The sequence below is a fragment of the Scophthalmus maximus genome, chromosome 4 (assembly GCF_022379125.1).
Source record: "Scophthalmus maximus strain ysfricsl-2021 chromosome 4, ASM2237912v1, whole genome shotgun sequence".
Lineage (NCBI taxonomy): Eukaryota > Metazoa > Chordata > Actinopteri > Pleuronectiformes > Scophthalmidae > Scophthalmus > Scophthalmus maximus.
The window spans coordinates 25,432,864-25,446,438 of record NC_061518.1 but is presented as its reverse complement, the minus strand read 5'-3'; the positions used below and the strand labels follow the sequence as shown (position 1 = coordinate 25,446,438).

Below are 13,575 nucleotides of genomic sequence, written 5' to 3'. Positions count from 1 at the left end.
AATGCTGGGGACAAAATCACCACAAACACACATTTCACACAATGGAGAGGACATCCACCAGACTTAACAAACATTCTTTCGTTTTATTTGTTAAAACAACGTGACAGGATGCAATTTTAATCCAACCCCACCCTTTTTTTTTTGGAGTTTTTCTTTATTATTGATTATTTATTTATTTTTAGCTCTGTAAACAGATCAAAGTTTCTCTGATTTCCACATTTTCAGGCTGGTGGAATTAATCTCAGTACAGATGGAATGGCTGTATCAATAGAGCGCAACAGTGACCGCCCACTTTTTGACCAGCTCCGGTTCCCGGAGGTGAATTTCCCAACCTCCCATTTTCCCAAAATCCTTTTATAAAGAGTTTTAGGCCTGGAACCAAGCCAATAAACCATATAACGTTTCAATAGGAGCAAAAAAAAATTGGAAAATGGAAGAAAAGGCAAAGGTACAAGACTGTGTACATAACTATTGTAAGAGCAAAGGAACCACTCATCCCTTAAGTCATTGCTGTCAGGGCCCGTCAAGCTAGATAGTTTGTTTTTGTGTTCATGCACTTCCTGTTTTATTCTGATAGTCTGTCTGCTGTCATTCCCCATATCCTGTCAATTTTCCCCCTTGCATGATTGCTGTGCTCCGCCCTAATGTCTTTCACCTCCTAGTGTATTTAAGGAGTGTCTTCCCTCCCCTCTTACCCCAGTGTGAGCCTCCCAGCACCCCCCCAATATGGCAAATAATCATAATATCAATCAGGAATATGAATGGGATTTTCACTTCAGGAATCTCCCTGTTGCAGCTTAAAGACATATTACGTGTAAAAAGAAAAAACGAGGTACACTTTTTGTCACTTATCATACAATTAGTCGGACGTTAACGTATTTATTAATTGTATGGTTTTGAGGAAGAAGCTCCCGTCAAGCAGTTATGTCTTGCCTCTTAGGGACCTGTACTGTACTTCTTGCCAGAGGGGAGACGCTGAGTGGAGAGCTTCATCTGTGACCTTGACTGCTCCTGGGATGGTACATTTTGTGTTTATGGAGTTTAGTATGTGGAGTTTAAAGCCTGATGTTTAATGCTCTGGTGATCATTTTCTTTATTATATGCTTAGATGTGTTTCCATGCCAAATAGTAATATAACCAAAGTGACAGGACGCTCTGGATTATGGCTGTGTAAAATTGGACCAGCAGACACTGCTGTTTTTTTTGAGTTGTCACAGAGTAGAGTCTCTGTTGGGCTCTTTGCGTTTAATGTTTGCCCTTGTGGTCCCATTTCAGGTTATTGCTGATATGTGTGGCAAGGAACTTGAAGTGGAGTCGTTTTTTGATGTGGATGGCTGCTTTTGTATAGATTTCTTCGTTCTGAAATTGCTAATCAATTCCGAATCTTTTTTCCCCCTCTCTCAGGACCCAGGTCTTTTTTCCACCAGTTGGCTGACCTCTTGACCGCCAGCCGGTAATCTGTTGCTTGTCATTCGGAGTAGCTGCTCGAAGCATGTTCGCTGCCAGCAGTGGCCAGGTCATTTTGAACGTGTAACGCAGGCTTCTTTTCTGCAGTCCTGTAGCTACAGATGTTCCTTAAATGCATCACCTGGAACTAGTTGTAGTTGTGTGGTTTACAGGAGTTCCACGAATGCATCACTTGCAAGCTGTCGATGAACGTGGCTGAGCAGCTGCGGGGGAAGAGGCTGTGGAGCATTGCGCTCAGACAGGTGCAGGAAAAACACTCAATAACACAACTTGTGTAAGGTCTCCGACAGTTGAGGTCGAACTGACTGAAGCTGGTGGCACCGCCTGACGGAGGAAACCAAAACTAAACTGCCAAGTAGCTGTGAGGGAGAAATTAGCGGAAGGGGAAACTCTGTGGGGGCGTTTCCTTCCAATTAACACACATTGTCCTGGCGAGTTAGCGCTGGTTAGCTCCGTGAGCTAGTTAGCTAGCGTTAAGTGTTTGCTTCAAAAGCGCTAAGTTGGGTGTGAAATGACTGTGGGTTACAGTGACGAGCTGCACTTCTGTGGGTTTAATTGCCTAGGCAGTTGCTAAGCCAAGTGCCAAATTCGTCGCCACTCCTACGTGGATTCACATCAAGTGCATGAGATGATTTGTGTGGGTTTGAATTGTGGTGCTGATGTTTGCATTGTGAAACGTGGAGGTAGGCCCACAGTGGGTGGCCTTTTGAAGGGAGAAACAAATTGTTTGGCGACGATGAAGCTCATGAACGTTTCTCACAGTTAATGTACTGCATTGTGAATCCATTATGAAGTGTAAAGAGACATTTAAACTGTAAATGAATTGTGCTGCTCTTGTGTGTGCAGGCTGTTTTTTTGTTCTGAGGGACGATTCTTCCTGTTGACAATGGTAAACCTTTCAGTCTCCAGGCGGGAAGGTCATCGCTGCTTGAGGATGTCTCCATATCGTCTGGACGCTGATGTGCGGATGCTGTGCTGTTCGGTAAGAAGCAAATAACATGGAATGTAACTGAGAAGAATATATTGTACCTTTTGACGGGGATGAATAGACCTTGGTAAATAACCAACCAACTTTAAGATCGTATGTTAGAGAACCCCAGATATTGATAAAGTTGCAGTCAAGTGGCAACCCACCGTGGCATCACTCATTGGTCTGTGAACTGCCGTTTTGAAGCCCTGTGTTTTGTATTTTGACAAGCGCCATTTAGGTTTTTTAAATGAAGTAACTATATTTGGAGGAAGGGGGTGGGCCTGACTGAGAGCTCGTCGAATGCACGTCCACCTACACCTGGGACCTGCACCCACTGTACAAGGTGTCAATCACACAGTATAAACGCCCAAATTCATACTGCGCTTTATCGTCTATTTGACTCTAAATGAGACCATAATTTACTAAATGAACATTATGCTGTATTATTCACTTTCCTGACCCGGTGACTACGTCTATTTGTATATAACATATATGTCTATGGTTACAGTATACAGTGAACAGATGCACTCACTGTGCTAGCGACCACAGTCGCCAGCTGATCAACCAAAACCGGAAACGTAAGAATTGAAACATTGAATTGAACATATCTAATAAACTTATCTGACCATAACTGTGTATAAACAAAAGACACATTTGATTAGGTGGAGTTTTACTGTGAGCCGTAGCATACTGCAGACTTCTGCCTAAATTGACCTTGTAGTTTTAATTACGTTTGGCCCTTATCTACTCTTCCTCTACACTGAAAGTTCGGGGACCTATTATAAATGTTTCACACTGACCAAATATCTTGTCCTCGATCAGTCACTGTTTAACTTGCAGGCGGTGTTCCAAAGCTTTTATAAACAGAAATCTCCACCAACAGCATGTAAGGTAATTAACTTTAGCAGTACAGTTAAAAGAGTTCAACCCTAATCAGAGGCCACTGTGAAACAATAGGAAGCTAGGTTCAATATTATCTTAACAGTAGCGGCGAGGAGCAAATTTGTTTGTCAGCGAGTCACATCTGAGTGTTATCAGCTGGAGGACGGTGTGAATGATAGAGCATCATTGTGGTGGGTGTGACGAAGTAGGCAGCAACCCGGCTCATGTAACTTCCTGGTTATGAATAGCCTCCGTGGAAAGGTCAATGCCATGACAACCCCGTGATGGATGTCACCGACGTCCAATTAAATTCTTCTAAAAAAGGCACCTCCGAGGCTCTTGTGTGTGCTTATTAAATATAAAACAGCTAAATCAAAAGTCTGAGGGCCTGCATCGCTGTGTCTAATGCCCACTAGGACAACCAAGAGCATTTTTTATTCCTCAATTATCCATGTTTTTGATGAGGGGGTCAATAAGGGGAAGAGCACTCGTTATGAATGTTTGGAGCTAAGCACAAAGGTCACAACACAAAAACACACACAAACACACATCTCTTTAGACATTTCGAACTTTTTTTCTCCCCCCCTCGCGCTCTCTCTCTCTTTGGATGAAAAGAGCTAAGAACAATAGTCCCGTGTTTTGAGGAATGCAAATATTTGTCGCCAGGTTGTCGAAGCTTTCTTCTAGGATTTATCTCTCTTTCTCACTTGTTCTCTCTCTCTCTCTAACACACACACGCGCGCGCTCATGTAAACACACAAGCCGCTTTGAGGAAACTAGGACAGACAGTCAAGCCATGAATAAGAGGATGCACGTTTTAATTTGTGTATTATTTGGGGCTTTGAAAACTCCAGCACATGTGGATGTTAGCACACTGTAGACACGCGCAAGCGCTGAGATGAGCCATCCAGCCTCGGTTTCCGTCCTCGAGTCCCAACAGTAAAAGTCCTCTCACTTTTTATGCCTACCTTTGGTTGAACTTATCCTTCTCTTCCCCCCCTCCCCCCACGTCTTGTGTATCCACTCTGAAATTATAGATGGGGATAATAATAATAATGTCATTTTGTACCAGAATCTTAGTCATTACCTGCAGTAAAGTGCTTCTAATTGATACCACCAGAGAGATAATGATTGCAATGCCCTCCAGGAACATATTATTGCAATATTAACCTTTGTATATACTTTTATGCAGAAGACTCTGGCACATTAAAGGATCTCTAAATCTTACTCTTGTGGTGTAATGCCATTACAAAAGAATGGATACTCGGAGGTGTGCCCTTTTCCTGATTAAGTGTGTCCAGGGGTTTGCAGCCATCTTCAGGAAATGGATGACATGGAAGTGCAATTTCCAGTGTATCTCTCTTCTCTTACTGGCTTAAGCTTTCTTTCGTTCACATTCATCCCTTTATAGCAGTGCACTGTAATTAGGTATATTCTCATTCTTGAGCACGTGTGCACGGGGCATCCATGTGTGCTTCTTCTTGAGGTACGTGCATAAGACTGGCTGTTTGCATGCCACTGTATCTTTTGTTTGCATGTGTCTGACTCACGTCTGTCTGGTCATGAGTGTGCACATTTCTGTGTGCATCCCTGATATTTGACAGGCTGCTGTGGCACACTCAGCATAACCACAGCCCCCCCCCCCAAAAATAAGACAGCATCCAAACCAGAGGCTATTTTTGGATACAGTGGCTCCACCATGATAACTGGCCCACACTGGGGCCATGATCCTCACCATCAACCGCAATGCAACATTCTTCTCTTAATATTATTGCATTGTATGTGTGTGAAATGTTGTGCCTAAGCGAAGGAATTTGTCCACTGTGTGATCCCTCAGTAAACTGAGTATCTTAAAAAAGCTCAAAGAGCAGCAGCAGCAGTAGTAAACTGATTTGTAAGATAAAATCCTATGAGTAGTTAGAGGGACCAATGGTTAAGAGACATTTCCGCTGCAAAGACCAGAGGACTGCTGAAAGCGAAAAACAAATTAATTCAGTGAGGACTGCTGTTATTTGTGTGTGTGTGTGTGTGTGTGTGTGTGTGTGTGTGTGTGTGTGTGTGTGTGTGTGTGTGTGTGTGTGTGTGTGTGTGTGTGTGTGTGTGTGTGTGTGTGTGTGTGTGTGTGTGTGTGTGTGTGTGTGTGTGTGTGTGTGTGTGTGTGTGTGTGTGTGTGTGTGTGTGTGTGTGTGAGTGAGAGAGAGACTCATGACACAGTCCAAAACAGCTTCTTAAGACCTGGTGACACAGGACAGGAAATTGGGATATCTTAATACGCTGGAGACCTCTTGGCTCGGCCTCACACAGACTCGCACCCCCACACTCCACCCAGCTGCAGTAGCAGTTCTTCGGCCTCTAGTGGGCACTGCACAGAGCACAGGTCAGACTCTTAGAGGATTACATTGATGCAGTCTTGGTGCAAAAGATTATTCTTTGAGACCTTGTCGAAGTTATCCAAATGCATGTTCAGGCAGTGCAATATGATTTTATGACATATTGACGAGGTCACTAAATGTTTGCAGTCTGAATGTGTCTTTAAAGCCCTTTCAGTTGCCCGTTTTGTGGTTTAGCACCTAAAGTTAAAAAGTTCCAGCAATGGAAGACTTTTGTCATCAAGAGTGATTGTGAAAAGTGTTTGTGTTTAAGTGACAGAGCCCGTTAGCAGCTATAGGAATTGTGATGGAGAAAAGGTAATGAGAGGGATTTGTTAATAAAACATCAGTCTTTAACTTTGATTTGAGGACTTGTTGGTGAAATAATTTCTGCTGGGATGATATGCTCTCTTCCACAGTGTCTTTTTTACATCCTGCTACCAGATGGCACAGATGTCGGACAAAGCTTAAATAATTTGTTGTAGCCGTATATGTCACGGCCTTGAAACAGGTTTTGGATTCTCGAACTGCTTTTAGGTCCAGGTCGGGTCCTCTGGGACCTGTTGCTCTTTTCTCACCATTACCACATGCGAGCCAGTGATATGGTCGAGGATTCACCAGCTGTATTTATTGTGTGGTGGAGTTTACTCTCCACTTCGTGGCCTCAGTCATCTTCAGCTCATTTGAGAACATGTACCTGTTTCTTATTTCCAAGGATAAGAGATGGCCTGGAAAGATAGATAGTTGGCCAGGAATTTTTTTGGTGTGTTTAGTATTCATCTCATAGTTGTAACACAAGGCCCACTTGTCCTTGACTGCTTGTTACAAATAACCCACATAATTCCCACAGGCTCGGAGATAATTCACTGATAATTTAAGGCACTGGTACTGTGTTGCATTTTCTCTCTCACACACACAAAAATCAGCACATTCCTTTGTTGTTTTCTCATTGTGTCCCTGCTGCTCCTGAGCTGACACTAACCTAGTAAAGCGCCTCTTTTGTTCTGTGTAACGGGAGACTGTTGCTGAAGTGTATACAGAGGTTAGTTCAAGTGAGCCCTTTTGTGGGATGGCAGCACCTTGCACTTTTATCTACCGTTTAGCTTCTCTCACTCACTGCAGAGCCACATTATCTGCTGATTTAAGGAAGTGCTGCTGAATCAGGTCAAGGTGGTGCCGACAATTGTCAGCAAGGTACAAAGGGCTTTGAGTGCCAACACGCAGTGGCAAGCTTTAACAAAGACTAAAATTCAATGAAACTGTTTTTATACTGATAATCAGACCTTGTATGAATGTAGCTATGACAGTTTCCCAGGACCTACAGAAGAGGAGGAATATTTTTGTATCTGGGCACCATAAAGAGATTAATTTTAGTGGTAGTCTTCCCACCAGGGAGTCGGTGTAATCCTACAGAGCATTAGAGAAAAAGGAGACAAGAAAGAGGAAGAATGGCCGAGAAAGAAGTGAAGACATGAGGGAAGGGAAAGCACGGAAGAGGCAACGAAAGGAGGAGAGAGTGGGAGAGCATGGGGGAACACGGGGGGGTGGGGAGAGAGGAGTAATCACGTGTGTCCGGCGGAGGTCACCACTGGTCTGCAGGTTCTAATTATGTGCTAATAGCCACTGAGGAGGTCATTTGGAGCCATTAGCCAGCGCCTGTAGGTAGTTAACGGCCCACAGCATAACCCAGCCTCCTTAATGTTCCCTGTGAGGCCGTTAGCGCTCTGTCACCAGCCAGCTAGCTGCCTCGTTACTGCGATTAGAAACCAATTGATAGGTAATAGTAAAATATGATGGCACACTATCCAGGAAATATGGACTCTGGTGGAAAGGTGAAAGGACAGGAGACGGCGAGGGGCGGCGCGCGAGGACCCGTCCGTTCTGGAGGTGAAGAGCAGACTTAGCTGTGAGGCAACAACTGACCGACAAACAGGTCGACAAGCCAAACGTGGGCAAGAGTTAGTTTGAATGTCAATGTGCACGAGATGAATTCGTGGAGGGGTCATTCCCTGTGAAGATGAAATGTTTTTTTGCTATTGAGATGGGGTTAGTGTTTGGGCTTTGAGTGCTGCACTGGTTTGTTTTAAGTTTTCAGGAATACAAAAATCCGGCACACATTTACCCAGACACCAGTACTCGCTGCCTCTGCAGGTATCTCCAGAAACTTATTGAAAGTGAATAACAATGTGCTGAGCAAGGAAACATCCCGCTCCCATCTTTGTTTGGATTTGGAATTACATTTGTAACTTGAAAAAGGGAATAAGAGTAAATGAGTAATTTTTTAACCAAGGGAATATTTTTTCCATTCAGATGGTTAAGACAGTCTTTGTGGATTGTGGAAATACCTTCAGTACAGCAGTAAGTATTCATGAACGACCTTCTTGGGTTTTTCAAAGATTGCAGAGTATTTATATCTCCAAAAATCAGATGCTTCGTGCTGTCGCCCAAATGTAATGGTAGCACATGAGACCCAATTCGGGGCTAAGTAAAGATTTATGGTAGGAACACACACACGCACACGCACACACGCACAGAGCAGTTCCTCTTCCCTTGTGAAAAAAGAAATCAAATCAGTATCCAAACAAGGATATTCTAGACCTACTACGCAGAACATTGTTCTTAATCAATTAGAGTCAGATGTTTTCATTTAGATGTATTTTGTTTCTGCTTTGGGCAAACTTCTATTCATATGATTTAAATTAAAATCACACTGGTTATCAGTCATTGGCCGTACACTTCCTGCTCCTCCGCATTCATCAAGCCCGGACAAGTTTGATCTTGAGTATACTCTCTGTTCTGGCAAATAAAGAAATGCAGTGCTCCCCGAAGAATCGCAGATTTGTCCGCGATGAAATCTCGGCCTCTAAATATTTGCCTGTACTGTATACGTGTGAGCATTTCATTAACAATCGGAGCTGACAAACATGCACAGTCTCTGACCCCAGTCATCGGGGGGAGAGCTTGAGACAGTAGTGTGTGTTTACTGTGCATTTGTTGAAAACATTAATGCCTCACATGAAGGATTGATGTCACCAATAGGGGAGATGATTGCAGTGGAAATGAATCTGGTATGGTGAAAGTTTTCCACTGCCAGCGTACTGGCTCTTATTTAAAGGCCCTGTCAGAACTTGAAAGTGTAATTGATACAAATTCTAAAGTTTAAAATTTAAAGTTTACAGTCGCAGAGGGTTCAGGGCTTCAGATTGTTTAAAATTGCGCCCACTCCCTTTTCATTAAAGCACGATGGTCTGAAAACATTTGTTCATCAAAGGGTTGCTACAAATTAGACTTTGAGGAACTCAATTTGAAGTAAAGAAAAGCATTTATTTTCCTCTGGGGGAAGCCAAACTCCCGTCTTGTTTGCATTAAAATATAAGCTGGGCACAATATCTGGCTTTATAGATGCAGTCATCACACAGACACAAACATGGGGACTCACACACCACTTGCACCCCTCCCCACCCAAATTACATAATTTCATGGTCCCCTCTACACTGGCACACACAACACCATGAAAACATTGCTATCGTGTTGCAGTCATGGTCTTAGGTTGTTGTGTCTACTCCCCAAGAGTCGAAATTCGCAGTCAGGCCTCGGACGGAGCAGGCGGGCATGTTGCAGACGTGGAGCTGTTAAGGGTTAAAGAGAGACAGAGAGTCGAACAGAGATGGCCAGAGCAGTGGAATAACGTCTTAATCTATCTGAGGAGTGAACAGTGGCCGGTCTGTTTTTTGGAGCACGCTGTCTTGGATGACTCCCAAGCAGAGGGGCAGGGAGCGGAGCCATCTTCAGCTGCTAGTCACTAACATGGCAGTAATAAGGCAGTGATGACCCTCCCAGGACCGCCGGCCAACACTGCCCCTGCCTCCTGTCCCTTCGGCACAAACACAGGCCGCGTACTTGAGCAGAAATGCAGCACTGCACCGAATTTCTTTCACCGTGAGGTGTTGACTTACCCGATTGCTCACAAGCCCCCATTCATTTTCAGTGAAATGCAAGTAATGCGAGACAATCACAGGGTTAAAACATGAGCAACTACTACTGCTTTTGTGCGACACTGTACAGACCTGAAGATGTGAAAGACACTGAAGTGTGAGAGATTAATTTATTCACTGAAGTATAATCAATGAGAGCATGGAAAGAGTCATCAAGATTTAAAAGCCCTAATGCGAGCGGAGATGTAAAACAGTACTCGGGGGGTAATGGGAATTAATGTGATGCCGCTGCACCTGTTGCAAAAGCAAATGAAGGCACAGCCAGACCATTTCCTGTCTGTCTTTACAGTGTCCATCACTCACATAGTGTGCATCATACTCAAATAAAATAAAAAATAAATCATGAATGTGCCTTCTCATAATTAGGTTTCATGCAGCAGCCTAAAGGACTTTAGGATTTGGACTTTCGATTAACTTTTATTAACATGTTAAATGGCAGATAAAGCTTCACACTTGCCTTCAAACACAAATAAATATCATTAATTTGCATAAAAATGCAGCTGCAAATCATTTATATTCTGCTGTTGATAAGATATATATATATTTTTTTCTTTTTTTCATAAGTGCATTTATATTTGGCTTTTATCACATTAAAAGTCTCCCACCCTTGTGCTGCCGAAATTGGTTTCACACTACTCACTCTGCATACAATTACTTTGAGCCACTGAGATCTGTGTCTGCCTGTAAAAAAACACTTCTGCGTGACTACTAACATTTAGTATATGGTGGTATGTCTGTGAGAGTGCAGCCCTCGGTGCTGTGCATTGTTAGAAATTTGCATGCTTAAGTCCATATGGCAACTTCCTTTTGACCTGCTTTCCCATCCCCGATGCATTGTGAGGCCTGTCAGCCGATAAAGAATCACTTGACTTGCTATAACAAGTTCAAAAGGAACTGATGATGCGCTGTTGATCCATGGAGAATCGGCAAAAGGAACACCCCTACTGCTCGCTGCTATCACTCCCATAGAGATAGCAATATTATTGATGGGGAATGGTTATGCTAATTTCTTTAGGGGAGGATTTTTTTTTCTTCTTTTCTTTTCTTTTCTTTATTTGGAAAATGCTCCAAAAAAGAAGGAAAGAAAAAAAAGAGAAATTCATATGCATCAAACTGAATTCCATATAACCATTTAAAGGAGCAGCATGAGAATCAGATTTTCATAGTGCATAATGAATGTGGGGTATCTTTGAAAGGGGAAGATGTGTTTTGTCTGGGAACGGGAAGAAACCAGTGGCTTAGGCTATCTATTAAAGTCTCACACAATGCCACACGTGCGTGGCCAGCATGCGCACAAGCTATTGTGAAAAAGTATATTTTAAGAAGCACAATTTAACTATCTATAAAGTCCAAAGAAAAAAAAGGTGATATATTTCTTCATATACCTGATAATTAGTATGACTAAATAAAAATAAATAATAATAAACACATTTTTTCTAGATATAAGTTTCGGTAGAAAAGTTTTATGATGAAATCCTGAATGTCATTAAAATAATAATGATAATAATAAAAATCATCATTCATACGCTGCAAGGTGCGGGTTTGATTCTCACGGGGATGGAGTGTCTTTCTGTCAGTGACCATTCACATTGTGTGTCTGCCCCTCTCTCTCTCTCTCTCTCTCTCTCTCTCTCCCCCCCTCTCTCTCTCCCTCTCTCTGTGTGTGTGTGTGTGTGAGACACATGCAGCATGGCACAAGCGGCGTGGCGGCTGAGGGAGAGGAGGACGATGATGATGATGGGAGGGGGGGGGGGGGTTAACCCACAGGGCTGTCATGAATATGACCCCGAGATATTCCATTGTGGACCCATGTCCGGTTCTGAGCACATGTGATCGTATCTCAGTCTGTGGCATTAATACGTCTCTCGGTTCGACATTTTGAATAATCGGGGCTGTCTGCCGTCATCCTGCCACTAGCTGTCAGCAGCACCGCCTGCCTGTCTGTCTGTCTGTCTGTCTGTCTCTTATCACTCTCCTCTCCTCATGCACTTACATTATAGAAAACAAGCTGTCCGTGCAAGGGAGCGCTTGATACTTTTTTTCCTTTTTATTATTATTATCAAACCGTTCCCATAATTACCCCATAATCATTATATAATCCTGTAACAAAGCCTCTATTGAAGCCCTGCCTTTTGTCAACGCTGGGACACTGAATCTATAATTGCATTATTTAGTCTCTTCCACCCCTCTATAGAAGCATTATATATCAAAACCATCCTGCACGGCAGCTTTTAGTTGCCACAGGAGTTCGGTCCATGCTGGACGTCTTTCTGCGTTGTTTTTAAAAAAAATTTTTTTAACGCATCGCAACAAAAAAAAAAAAGAAAAGTTGTGCCAACTTCAAGTTTAGATGCTCCCGTTGGAAACACCGGGAGGGGGTTAAAAAAAAAGAAAAGAAAAAAGTATTTGGTCCTTTTGCGGACCGAGTTGATCTCCAGCGAGCCGCGTACAAATGCGTCCATTCACAAATCGGACGAGTCGCATTACTGATGTACCATATTTTCAAATAATGACGTTCATTCCCCTCTGCGCTCCCGGACAGAGAGAATAAATCGTCAATACACACACAGAGAGAGAGAGAGAGCAGCAAAGAAGAAGAAGAAGAAAAAAAACAGGGGGCAAAAGCGAGTTCCCGAGGAGCGGCTTTGCGTCTGTGCGCGCGGGGATTGGCAACACAACGGGGCTTATTTACATTAAATACGCCACAAGGTTACAGTGCAGATAGATGAGCGTCATCTTTATCACTCATTACTTCTCTTAAGCGGCGACTGGCGCTCGGGACGCACGGGAGGCATCACTCTTTCCTCCTGGAGTTCCCCCCCCCCCCCCCACCGTTTCTTACAGCGAGCAGAAGAGGACCGAGAGCCGCAACAGTTCACTTCAATAACAAAGGTAACGCTTTCCACTTTTCGGAGTGAAATTTGTGACCTGCGTGTCTTTACGCAGAGCTTGTCAATCCGAGACCGCTTCCTAGCGCACGGCGCCCGGGCGGCGAGGCTGGCTGTGTGTGAACGGCTACGTACAGTGTGTGTGTGTGTGTGTGTGTGTGTGTGTGTGTGAGAACCGGGGGGAACATTATTTTTGAAATAAAACAGTGTTTATGGACAGGTTCAAGGTCAGAAAGAAAGTAAGGTGGCTGAGAATGGGATTTTCTGCCCCTCTCTTGTCAAGGCACTCGGGGGGAGGGTGGGGGGGGATGTAACGTTCAGGCGATTATTTCTTTTAAGCAGGTTCTGATCACCGCTGGGCTCCGCTGCCCCCCCACCCCCCACCCCCCCCCCCCACATCCCCGTCAAACGGCGAACACCGCAAGACCCGGGCTGTATCCAGCCAGTCCGCCCCGCGTTCCACAATGGAGTTCCCTCTGAGCGGCACAACGCGTTTCACCTTCCAGACAGGGGCCGTTCAAGCTGAAGGGGCCACGCTGATGCCCGGGGATCGGCATCAACGCAAACGTTTACTTTTAGCAGACAGCGACTGAGAGAGAGAGGGGGGGCAGGCAGGCAGGCAGGCAGGCAGGCAGGCGAGCACAGGAGTCAAGTCCGTGGAGCGAGCGGCGTCTTCATTCCTCTCAAACTCGGGCAGCAGTTGTGGGGACAGGATCGAGGAGCGGACAGTATTTAACAGGTCCGAGCACCACTTTTGCAGCGCCGACGTCACCCGACAGAGAACGCGATCGGGTGAAATCGCATGGACATGCCTCATTATTCACTGAACACTGGCGCTCGCAACGCACCGTTTACGCGCAGGAGTTAGCCCGGCGCTTCGCCAAATTGAAAAGGTAAGAAGTGCGCTGGTCCTACAGGAGCTCCACGAGTGACCCGGGAGTGTGTTACTCTGTGGGAAGTTAGTTCTTCTTTTCTTTTTTTTAGGGGAGGATTGTGGTTGTTTG

The 13,575-nt window shown here is 44.3% G+C and overlaps 1 protein-coding gene across 5 annotated transcripts in view; it reads left to right on the top strand.

The window, feature by feature from the left end:
• Nucleotides 1-1,625: 1,625 nt before the first annotated feature.
• The window catches only part of znf536 (zinc finger protein 536), a 224,190-nt gene continuing 212,240 nt past the window's right edge, over nt 1,626-13,575 (top strand). For 2 of the 5 annotated variants that reach the window (XM_047331628.1, XM_047331631.1), the window contains exons 1-2: nt 1,626-1,709; nt 2,370-2,449. The gene's annotated coding sequence lies outside the window, so the exon portion shown is untranslated. Of the gene's footprint in view, nt 1,710-2,369; nt 2,450-11,995; nt 12,576-12,986; nt 13,465-13,575 lie in introns of those variants that run through there. The other 3 variants (XM_047331630.1, XM_047331629.1, XM_035628683.2) reach the window with 2 other exon arrangements.